This window comes from Salvelinus fontinalis, chromosome 6 (genome assembly GCF_029448725.1).
Source record: "Salvelinus fontinalis isolate EN_2023a chromosome 6, ASM2944872v1, whole genome shotgun sequence".
In the NCBI taxonomy this organism is placed as follows: domain Eukaryota; kingdom Metazoa; phylum Chordata; class Actinopteri; order Salmoniformes; family Salmonidae; genus Salvelinus; species Salvelinus fontinalis.
The window spans coordinates 46415156-46426842 of record NC_074670.1 but is presented as its reverse complement, the minus strand read 5'-3'; the positions used below and the strand labels follow the sequence as shown (position 1 = coordinate 46426842).

General features: G+C 40.6%; 1 pseudogene; it reads left to right on the top strand.

Annotated features, from left to right (window-relative positions):
- Window positions 1–3827: 3827 nt before the first annotated feature.
- Window positions 3828–11120, top strand: LOC129858619 (sodium-dependent phosphate transport protein 2A-like; annotated as a pseudogene).
- The last annotated feature ends 567 nt before the right edge of the window (window positions 11121–11687 follow it).

The window sequence follows — 11687 nt, the reverse complement described above, 5'->3', positions numbered from 1 at the left end:
AGGCTGGCCCAGTGTTTCTGGTACTCTGTGTTGTTTCTCCCTGTGCCATGCTGGGCAGCACTGGCAGCAGTAGTGGCAACAGAGACAATGCCCTGGTGCTGGCACAGCTGGCCTGAATTAGCATCATTACCTGAGGTTTACCAGAGGATCCTGGACCTTTGCCAGACACTGCTCTCAGTGCGTGTATGTGCGCGCGTGTATGTGTGCGCGTGCCTGTGTGTGTGCGTGCAGGTGTGTGCGTGCTAAAATCCAGGATTGGTCTCTCACCTGCTATTACCTCCATGTTAATCTCTTTTCAACACCAGCTGAAGAATTACAAATACTGTATCTATTCCAGCATATTCCCAGGTGGTCCTTACCAGGTGGTCTTTCTCAGGTCGTCCATCCCTGAGGAGGAATCCGAACACTGAAGTCAGTTGCTCTCTTGTTTGTCAGGCATTATTTGTCTGGGTTCAACAGATCTGGGTGAAGATACTGCTGATACAAAAGTCCTGTGCAAAGAGCAATAATTAACTTTCGACTACTCTCTGTCTCAAGGCTTTTACCCAAGGAGATTTACGGAAAGTCCTGAGTGCTTGCTTACTCACTCACTCACTCACTCACTCACTCACTCACTCACTCACTCACTCACTCACTCACTCACTCACTCACTCACTCTCTCTCTGTTTGTGTGTGTGTTCAGAGTATCTTCAGTAGGCCTACCTATTCCATTTCTGATTAAAGCACAGTCTTCTCTGGTCAACAATACTGTTTGTGAGAAATACATGATGGGCATTGTGCCTCCTGTATTCATCATGTGGAGAAAACATCACCTTGTTGTACACTGAGGACAGGCAGTACTGGAGAATACTGCACTATTCCAGGTTTCTAACCACTAGATGTCATATTTCCCCTGCTGCTTTTAAGAAGCAAATAACACGAGTTATTAATCAAATACAAACGCCTTCATCTCACACAGTTTCTGCTCTACACTCAGAGAGGCTAAATTAAATGATGACCCTTTGAACACACACCTCAGCCTAACCATGATAGAAACTTAGATGGGTCAATTTAATAGAAACTACTCTCCTGAATATGTCAGTTCATGTGTTTCTGTGTTTACGTTTATGTGATATTAATGTTCTCAAATGTTGTTCTTGGTTGACAACGTGTGAGCCCAAATGACGTGAGCTGTTAATCAATAAGAAATGTGGTGTCCCTTTTCAAACTTTAAACTCAGTCAGTTGTTAAATAATGTCTGGTATCAAGTAAAAAAAAAATAATATGTCTGGTATCGAATCTTCTTTGTACACACTTCCTCAAAGGAACAGTAAAACTAAGGGACAAAATAAGGTAAGATTGATGTGGTGATATGATAGTATCATATGATGATAAACCCTAAAGTAAGTCTATACACTGAGGACAATGGTCATCAGATCACTGACCATGCATGTAACCCCTGCATCTTTGAAGCTATCTAACCTTCATCCTACATGACATGCTTGGCACAGCTTTGAAATGACGACGCAATGTATCCATTAATAAACAAGGCTACATTAACATGTCATCCAACATGAAGTGGGTGACAGCTGCTTAATGACTGATGATTAATATTTGGCTCAAGGGCTTTTTCTGTGCTTCAAGAAAACCTATATATATATTTATCAGGTACACATACAGTTCAGGAAGAATTGTGTTAAATAATGAAAAACTCAATTCATCAATCTGACTCCATTATCATGTGAAAAAAAAATGCAACAGGCCCTGTGAGCCTCTGGAGGATCTAGCAACATAGCGAATCATTGCATCAACGACTCAGTATGACTATAATGAACACGTGTCCATCTTGCACAGTTAATTAAGGTAATTATTAAGACGCTAGATACAAATGCTGGCAATCCAATGTTCCGGCATACATTTATTGAGTCACGTAGATCAGGGATGTCAAGGTGCAACCCAAGAATATGCTATGTGCAGTATAAATAAGTCGAAAACAAGACTTAGGTGTTTGCACAGGTCTTTAGAATAATATCGAAGAGATCAAATCTGTGTGTCTCTCCACACAGGAGGCTTGCATACATGTTCTCAGTGAAACCAAAGGAGACTGTCTTTTTATCCATGGGAAAACTGAAACTCACCCCCAACCTAAATAAACATTGGTTTGCACTCTTCTAGAAAAAAAGGACATCACACCCGGATTCGTTCATATTCCGAAATATCTATGTAATGACTGGACACGGGAATTATCCCACCTGATAAGCAATCGACCCATCATACAATTTTGACCGATCTCTCTGAAAAGACATCAACCCGGAACACATACACACAATACACATAAACACATGAAGTATTTCAGAGTTACACTCAGTTATATCTGTAGATCTATATACAGTATTAGCCTACTCTTACTCTCAGCTCTGTTGGTACAAATTACCACACTCAGATAACAGCTCGATTTTGCACATTCCAACCAGAAAGACGACACAGAACATCAGAGCGCTACCATCACTAAAACAATTACTAGGCTTTTAAGAACGCATTAGTGGCCTTTGCAGGTGTCCCCAGTCTGAAAACCCTCTAAAGCGTCAGCTTAGACATGAAAAAAGCATTCACCTACAGCGAGAACGAGACACCTTTGAAGAAAGGCGACTGACTGTTTGACAACCATTAGTACAGGAACTTTTTTCCAGATGGAGTTTAGAGGGGGAAACTGAGGACAGTGATATTTCTGAGTACATTGAAGTTATCTTCATCTGACTGACAGGTATGATGTCTACAAAACAAGTGTATCTCCAGTGCTGCCAGGGAGCAGAGGACTTTTGACCCCTTACATCAAGGACAGCTGTCAATTAATAAAATACAACCTGCCTTTGTTCACATTTAATTGGCCGCCATCGCGTCTGTCTCTCTTGCTAGCTGGTGAAAGGATGCACACAGTGAAAGCAGATAGGGTTATGTAAGGCCAGTGTTTGTCCATGTTTCATGACTGTCTGATAGGTGGCCTGTACTGCAGTTTAATGTCTGGAATTAAAGTTTTTTTATATTTTATATCGTGAAGCTAGAGAGTAACATTGGCATATGCACCTCGCAATTAACTTAGAACTCATATGGTATTATAGCGTGTGGACCATTTCGGTTCTTTATGAAACTACAACGTTAACCAATTCCATGATTCCGTGATTTTGTGTCATATCATAAAGTGTGCCCGGAGGATTCAAGGTACTTTGTAAATAAATAAAACTTTGCCTTTGGCTTGAACATGGAATTCAGACATAATTGTTTGAGTTCAGTGAAATATAAACTGTGTTTTTAGGGGTACGGACCAATGACACTCCCCCCTCCCTGCATCCCAAATACCTCCGGAAGGAGGACAGGTAGTCATTCGTTTGGTCCGCTCTGGACGTCAACAGCGGCAGCGAGGGGCACCAGAAGGACAACACTCCCTCTCCTATCTCCTCCCCCAAACCTAGGGAGGGGAAGAGCCCCCCCCAAAGAGGAAGGTACAGAATTATATGATACATTTCCCCCCTGCATGCGATGATACTATATTTAGGTCCTACAAGAGAACATGTAGTACTCTCATACAAGGGAACATGTAGTACTCTCATACAAGGGAACATGTAGTAGATTGAATGTGGGGGAGAGCCTTCTGATGCCCTACATAGTTCCTTAACTGGTGAAAATGAAATAGTTTATTAACTACGTCAAATTTTGTAATAATTGTAATAATGTGTTCTTTCAATCTTTTTCTTTCTTTTTCTTTCGTTCTCTGACTCTGTAGTGTTACTCTCTGCTTGTTTTGATCAGCCACCACTATAGAACCGGACATAGAGCTTATTCCTAGCAGAATGAGAGAACTCTTCATCAACTTCTCCAAGATCCCTCTCCTCCTCCTCGTCTGTTCTTTAGACACACTGAGTTCAGTGTTCCAGCTGGCTGGCGGTGAGTAGATTACACTCAGCTGTCCCTCCAGGGGGTTATTAATGAGTTATTAATTAGGTAATGACTGATTCTCTGTCCCACCATAACTAGTGGATGGGTTACACTGTCTGTCCTCTCTGGACGTGTCTAGTCAGATTAACTGACTCGCCCATTTTGATAACTATGAGGAGGAAACCAGTTGAAACCTGTTGAAACCTGTTGACTATAGTATATGACTATGACTAATGCTGTTGTATAATACTTCACATAATATAAACATAGTATAAACTAGACATAACTAAACTGATATATACTATTAGAACAACGAGACCTTGGGACTATAAGGTTCTATCTGAAATTTGTCAAAAATAAGTTAGTTACATATAATTGATCTTTACATGATTCCTTATATGTCTGCGAAGTTAGATTTTAAAGTGCGTTTGAAGGGATTCTTTTTCAAAGCTCAATCCGCATAAACCAGGGTTTCCCCAACTCGGTCCTAGGGACTCCAAAGGGTGCACATTTTGGTTTTTGCCCTACCACTACACAGCTGATTAAAATAATAAACGAATCATCAAGCTTTGATAATTTCAGTCAGCTGTGTAGTGTTTGGGCAAAAACCGAAACGTGCACCCCTTGGAGTCCTGAGGACCGAATTTGGGAAAAGCTGGCATAAACCCATTTTAATCTGCAATCCAATCACAAGCCTGAACAAATACAGATGGACCAATCAGAACACATCTTTGCCATTTCCTTCCAAGTATGGTGTAGGCTAGTCTAGCCAGCAATAATGACATGCAAGAGAAAAAAACTCTGTCAGAAATCTTAAACTAAATGATGTTGTCACATCATTCTTCAGTGGTAACAGTAGTTTGTCTGATGTGTTCTGTCTATCTACGAACATTCTAATAAAAAATAAATACAAACTACAGTTTACAATATCAAAAACTACAATTTCAACACCACAATAAATGTATACATTTAATCAAAACAAACGCAATTTTCATTTAACAACATCAGTTAGTTAAGTTGGAATCTTGTGTTGTAGATATTTTTATGCAAAAAGGGAATGGTGAAGTTATCTACCCGGACTTTATAATGAGGACCAGTATTGAAAAAGCTAAGGTTTTCTTAAAAATGTATAATTCAGGAGTGTCAGATAGTACCTTATGGTTGAACCCAGATTTACATTTCAGAGGCATAAGGGTCAACTGTACCCGTGATTGCACCCCCTCTAATAAAAACGGACATACAAATGTCTCATTATTTTAATACTCTTCACTTTAGGTACCTTTTAAGGCGATTTGTTATGAAATATGAATTCACTACAAAACAGTTCTGAGATGTGAAAACGTTGATGCTCAATATCTCATAACTATGCTTTGCACAGATAGAACCTGATATTCCCAAGGTAATGACAAACAGATTCATGACTTTTTGGATAGGGTACCGTAAGTCAAATGCTGTAAGTACTCTGAACTAGGTGGAAACTGTCTATTGACCTGGGGTAATATGTCCTGTATGTGTGTTACTGAAGGTAAGATAGCGGGGGACATCTTCAAGGACAATGTGGTGCTGCATAACCCATTAGCCGGGCTGGTGGTGCAGACACTGGTCACAGTACCAGTCCAGAGCTCCTCCACATCCACCTCTATCATTGTGTGTGTGAGGGGTTCTCTTCTTCTCGGTGTCTGAATGAGAGTGAAAACATGGCTTGTAAATCTGAACAATTGACTGAATAGCATCAAAGGGGACAAGCGACAACAATATGCTTTTGAATTTGAAACAAAGTGGTTGACCTATTCTCCTCTCTCATTGTCAGTGATTAGTTATTATTATTTTATTTATTTTACCAGGTTGACTGAGTTCACATTCACATTTACAGCAATCACCTGGAGAATAGTTACAGGGGAGAGGAGGGGGGATGAATGAGCCTATTGTAAGCTGGGGATAATTAGGTGACCGTGATGGTATGAGGGCCAGATTGGGAATTTAGCCTGGACACCAGGGTTAACATCCCTATTCTTACGATAAGTGCCTTGGGGTAGGCCATCATTGTAAATACGAATTTGTTCTTGCCTATTTAAATAAAGGTTAAATAAATAATAACACATATTTAAAAATCTTTAGTAACCACAGAGAGTCAGGACACCTGTTTAACATCCCATCTGAAAGACGGCACCCTGCACAGGGCAATGTCCCCAATCACTGCCCTGGGGCACTGGGATGGGGTTTTTTAGAGCAGAGGAAAGGGTGACTCCTACTTGCCCTCCAACACCCCTTTATAACAGGGAGTCTCAGGCGTATGAACTGTCTGCTGCTAATAGGGGTTATCCACAGACACCTCTCATTCACTGTGTGTATGTGACCAGTGGGCATGGCATATCAGTATGCCAGGACTGTCTCTGTCTCAGCAGCCAATCTCAAAGAGGACACGAGAGGGGAATTATGGGCAATTACTGGGTCATTCTACCAATTGGGTGCCTTTTGAGTAGTGTAACTTGGTAGAATAAAACGTTTGTTTCGCCAAATTGTAACACTTGGTCATGAAGAGCACATGTTCAACATCTCAAGCATGATTTCCCATCTCAATAGGTTAAATAAAAAAATGACAATAGTAGGTCTAAGTGCCAAGTAAAGGAACAAGGTTGACCGTAACAGGGTTGACGATTTCCTCTTAAATCGTGAATCCACTTGTGAGAGGGGGAATGTAAGCTTGATGTGTGCCACAGGGAGGGGAAATTGAATGTAAGCTTCACAAAAATGTGTACTTTTCAAACATTTCCAGCCTGTATATCATTTGGTAACAGGGTTGACGTGTTATGCTCAACCCGCTCAGTGTTCCACCAAAATAACACCAGAAATGGACAAAATGAGTAGAACCAGCTCACCTGCTTTTACACTATAATTTGGCTACAATATGTTCAATGTTTCTTTCGAATATTTTTGAAGGAATATTTTCACGATATTTAAACAAGAGTTCAGTTCACGTAACAGAGTTGACCTTAAAATGAGGGACAGGTTTTTTTTACCTTAAAATGAATCACTAATCATATTAAATAAATAGAAAAGCAACATAATAACTAGGGGTTTACAATGATTGGTGAAAATTTTGAGAAATGTTGGGGTTAACTTGGTTAAAATCTTCCTAGAAGTCACAGAGGTTGCACAGAGGAAACTTTAGCAAGTCTTTATTCAGGCACTTCATTTCATTTAACTTAATATTTGTGCACAATTTCTACATAAAATATCAACGGGATGCAAAAGGAACTCATTTCGTGGAATGACCCTACTACCTGTCACGCCCTGGCCTTAGTATTCTTTGTTTTCTTTATTATTTTAGTTAGGTCAGGGTGTGACATGGGGAATGTTTGTGTTTTGTCGGTTTTGGGTGATTTATATGGTAAAGGGGGTGTTGGGTGTATTGTATGGGTTTGTGTGTAGTGCATGTGTCTAGCGTTGTCTATGTTGGTTTAGTTGTTTAGGAGAGTCTATGGTTGCCTGAATGAGTTCCCAATTAGAGACAGCTGATTTCTGTTGTCTCTGATTGGGAGCCATATTTAGGGTAGCCATAGGCTTTCATGTGATGTGGGTAATTGTCTATGTAGAACGTTTGTAGCCTGTATGTGTATGTGTATGTGTATGTGTATGTGTATGTGTATGTGTATGTGTATGTGTATGTGTATGTGTATGTGTATGTGTATGTGTATGTGTATGTGTATGTGTATGTGTATGTGTATGTGTATGTGTATGTGTATGTGTATGTGCACAACGTTATTTAGCTTCACGGTCGTTTGTTGTTTTGTATAGTTTGTTAAAGTGTGTCGTGTTCGTTCATCTTCTTTAAATAAAAAGAGAAGATGTATCATTATTCCGCTGCATCTTGGTCCGTCTCTCCAGTACACGATCGTGACACTACCGCCCAGCAGTCTGTGGGAGCTGTGAGTGTGTATGTGTGTATTTATATGTGTGTGTGAGTGTGTGTGTGTGTGTGGTGTGCCTAAATGCTCAAAGGGTCATCTACATATGAATCAGTTTGTCGTTATCTTGGGAGGGCCCAGCAACAATAAAACCAGCTCTTCAGTTAAAAACCTGAGATGCCTCCACTCCACTTGCAAATTGCCATCAATTTTTCTGCATTAAAAGTATGAAACCACTTTGAATAATGAAGAGTTAGGTTTGATAATATTGAAGCCCATGCGTTATCATAATCATGGAACTTTGAGCAGTAAGTCATTATAGTGTGTGCGTGTGCGTGTGTGTGTGTGTGTGTGTGTGTGTGTGTGTGTGTGCATGCGAGCAAGCATGTGTTTCCTTTCTCACAGTGCTGGAGGTGCGGTCTACTGTTCCTATCATCATGAGGTCCAACATCAGGATGTCAGTCACCAACACCATTGTAGCCATGATGCAGGCGGGGGAGAAGGAATGAGTTCAAACTGTACGAGGGAAGGGGAGAGCAGAGGAGAGGGGATGGAGGGAAGGAGGGGATAGCGGAGGAGAGGAAGGAGGAGGGGGAGGTATACTACTCTGCTATTTAGTCTATATACTGTCATACTCAATGTATAACATCATCTAATCATATATAAGCCTATAAAAAGCAGCAATGACATTTTCTCAAGTCATTGAACCCATATCACTAACCTTTCCACATTAAGCACTACACATGACAATTACCTTTATGCTCAGAGCTCAAAGTTCAAAACACTTTATTGTCTATTTAGGGCGAAATGAACACTTTCATTACACACATAACTCAGTCACATAAGTACATTGAATAACAAGGAATATACAGTATAAGGATAGATTACACATTCCAACATTAAAATTAACTAAAAGGGTAGCTTATCAAAAGGAATCAGTACAAGTACCCATAACAAGGGATTAGATGGATTAAAAGAGATCAAACATGCAACAAACAACTAGGCTATGTCTCTGTGTTCAGGGTGTTTGCTGGGGCTACCATACACTACTGTTTCATCTGGCTGTCTATGCTGGTGCTGCTGCCGATGGAGGTGGCTACAGGGCTGATGACCCACTTGGCCCACATCGTGGTCACCAGCTTCAACATACAGAGTGGAGAGGTTGCCCCTAAGCCAAACTCATCATACCGGTATTAAGCATTAAAACAGTCAATACAAATACCTAATGAATACCTGTCATTAACATCCATTCTCTCCCCTCTCTCCGTCAGTTGGATAGCATGTGATCACCGGCATCGCCATGGGAGATGAGAGCATGAGGAACAGGAGCCTGGTGAAGCACTGGTGCCACACCAGTTACGGTACTGACCTCTGTCAACACCATCACTGTCTCAACACTGTCGCCTCCCCACTGTCATCGCTGTCATCATTTTCAGCACCAGACCATTTGTCTAACCACGTCATGGTCTCAACAATGGTACCATTTGAAAGGAAACACTTTGAAGTTTGTGGAAATGTGAATTGAATGTAGGAGAATATAACACAATATATCTGGTAGAAGAAAATACAAAGAAAAAAACAACGATTTTTTCCCTCTTTTTTTTCTACCACCGTCTTTGAAATGCAACAGAAAGGTCCCACTTCTAGCCATCACTGGTTGTAATTCCAATGGTGTCCACAAGATGGCAGCAGTGTATGTGCAAAGTTTCAGAGGGATAACTGGAAGTATGAGCGAACTACATGACATTTAGTGTGAAGTCACCCAGGTACATTTGGGCAAATCGTGCATTCATATTACATTTTTCTGCAAGAATATCGTCAAATCTATATACTTGGACTTTGATTTAGCTTTTCCAGTATTAGTAGCCATATTACAAGTTCAACATTTGCTGAACAACCAGTTTTCATAACTTCATAACTCTGAAAATTCTTATAATTTTTGTCCAAAAGGAAAAGGCATGCTATCGCAAAAGATTAGCAGCTACATTTTGCGACTGATACGGGGATACGCCCGTAAAGCCCAGCTCTTTGGCTATCTAGCTAGCTTCGTTTGACCCCGATTGGTGCTTATTTGACAAAGTTAGAATCGATCAAGTGAAAACCGCCCGCGTCATCAGCGTGCCATGAAGGAGTTGCTCTCTGACCAAATTTGGTGTCCTATAGAATATACTACACCCCTAATGATATAGTGAAGTCTGGTTATGTTTTAGGATCTCTGAGGAATACATACAAACATGATTTGACTGGTTGAAACAACGTTTAGGGTTAGATTTTCACAGATTTCTTTCTCTGCAAATTGAACGACTGGAAATACAAAATCGATTGTGCATGCTATATGGACCTTTTAAGGATATGAAAAAGGATTTTATCTAACAAAACAACACTTCATGTTATCTCTGGGACCCGTTGGATAATAAATCAGAGCAAGGTTTCAGATTGTAAGTACACATTTCACCTTCAGAGGTGAATTTATCAAACCTATCGCGGTGAAAAAAGTGTTTTGTTGTTAGGAGCTCTCCTCAAACAATAGCATGGCATTTTTTTCACGGTAATAGCTACTGTCAATTGGACAGTGCAGTTATATTAACAAGAATGTAAGTTTTCAGCCGATATAAGACACTTATATGTACCGACATTTGTTGTTTCTTTAAAATCTGTGATCGTGACACAAGGCGCTGCATGATTTACAACTGTCCCGTTGACGGAACGCCTATACCTAAGTTAATACATTTTTTGGGACATTACATGAATAACTCAAATATATTTACGGTTTTATTTCCATTGTTATTTATTTTTCAGATATTTCGATTGTCTTTAAGATTCGGGTTATTTAGAGTTCAGTTTCACTGCAGAATAATAACTGTATAGCGAGAACATTGTGTCTGGTTCCCACCAGGAAGGCATCTGTTTGCTAATACGCAGCTGTCAGACCTGGCGGTGGGGCTGGTCCTCCTGGCCTGCTCCCTGACCCTGCTCTGCTCCTGCTTGGTACTCCTGTTCAAGCTGATCAAGGTCAAGAGGCAAATGTCATCTAGAAGGTCATCAACACAGGTGGGGTGCCTGCCGGAGATAGATTGCAAAATCTTGATACTAAATATGAACTCCACTGGCAAGATTTTCAGACAGACAAGACAGACAGAAAGACACCTAATCACGATCTTGTTCTAACCCTTCTCCCTGTAGACTTGCCGTGCAATTTGGCCTACGGGCTACCTGGCCATGTTCGTGGGAGCAGGGATGACCTTCATTGTCCAGAGCAGCTCTCTTTTCCCCTCTGCCCGCACACCACTTACTGTATAGGTGAGGGTCTTCTGGCTAGGAAACACATCTACCGACTCCATTCCATGCACGAGTAACAATAAATATGGGCTAAAATACCAAGATTTGTATTGATTGATTATCATATATCATAGACAGAATAATAACGAATAGAGAGGGGTGTTTATGAAGTGTTGCATCTATTCACAGAAAGAACATTGATGTACTGTATACCTGAAATATATACAAACACAATCAATTAACACATACAGAGTCATACATTCTAATTGTATCTCATTGCTCACATGCTGGTCCAGACTAAAAACCCCTGTGGTTTGTGAGATAGCATGGCTATAAAGAAAGACAGCAGGCAAACACTTGCAAATACAATCAGATAAACACTGACCCACGTGGCATCTGGGGCGCCCGGTAGCCTAGTGGTTAGAGTGTTGGAATAGTAACCGGAAGGTTGCAAGATCAAATCCCCGAGCTGACAAGGTAAAAATCTGTTATTCTGCCCCTGAACAAGGCAGTTACCCACTATTTTTAGGATGTCATTGAAAATAAGAATGTGTTCTTAACTGACTTGCCTAGTAAAATCTAGATCAC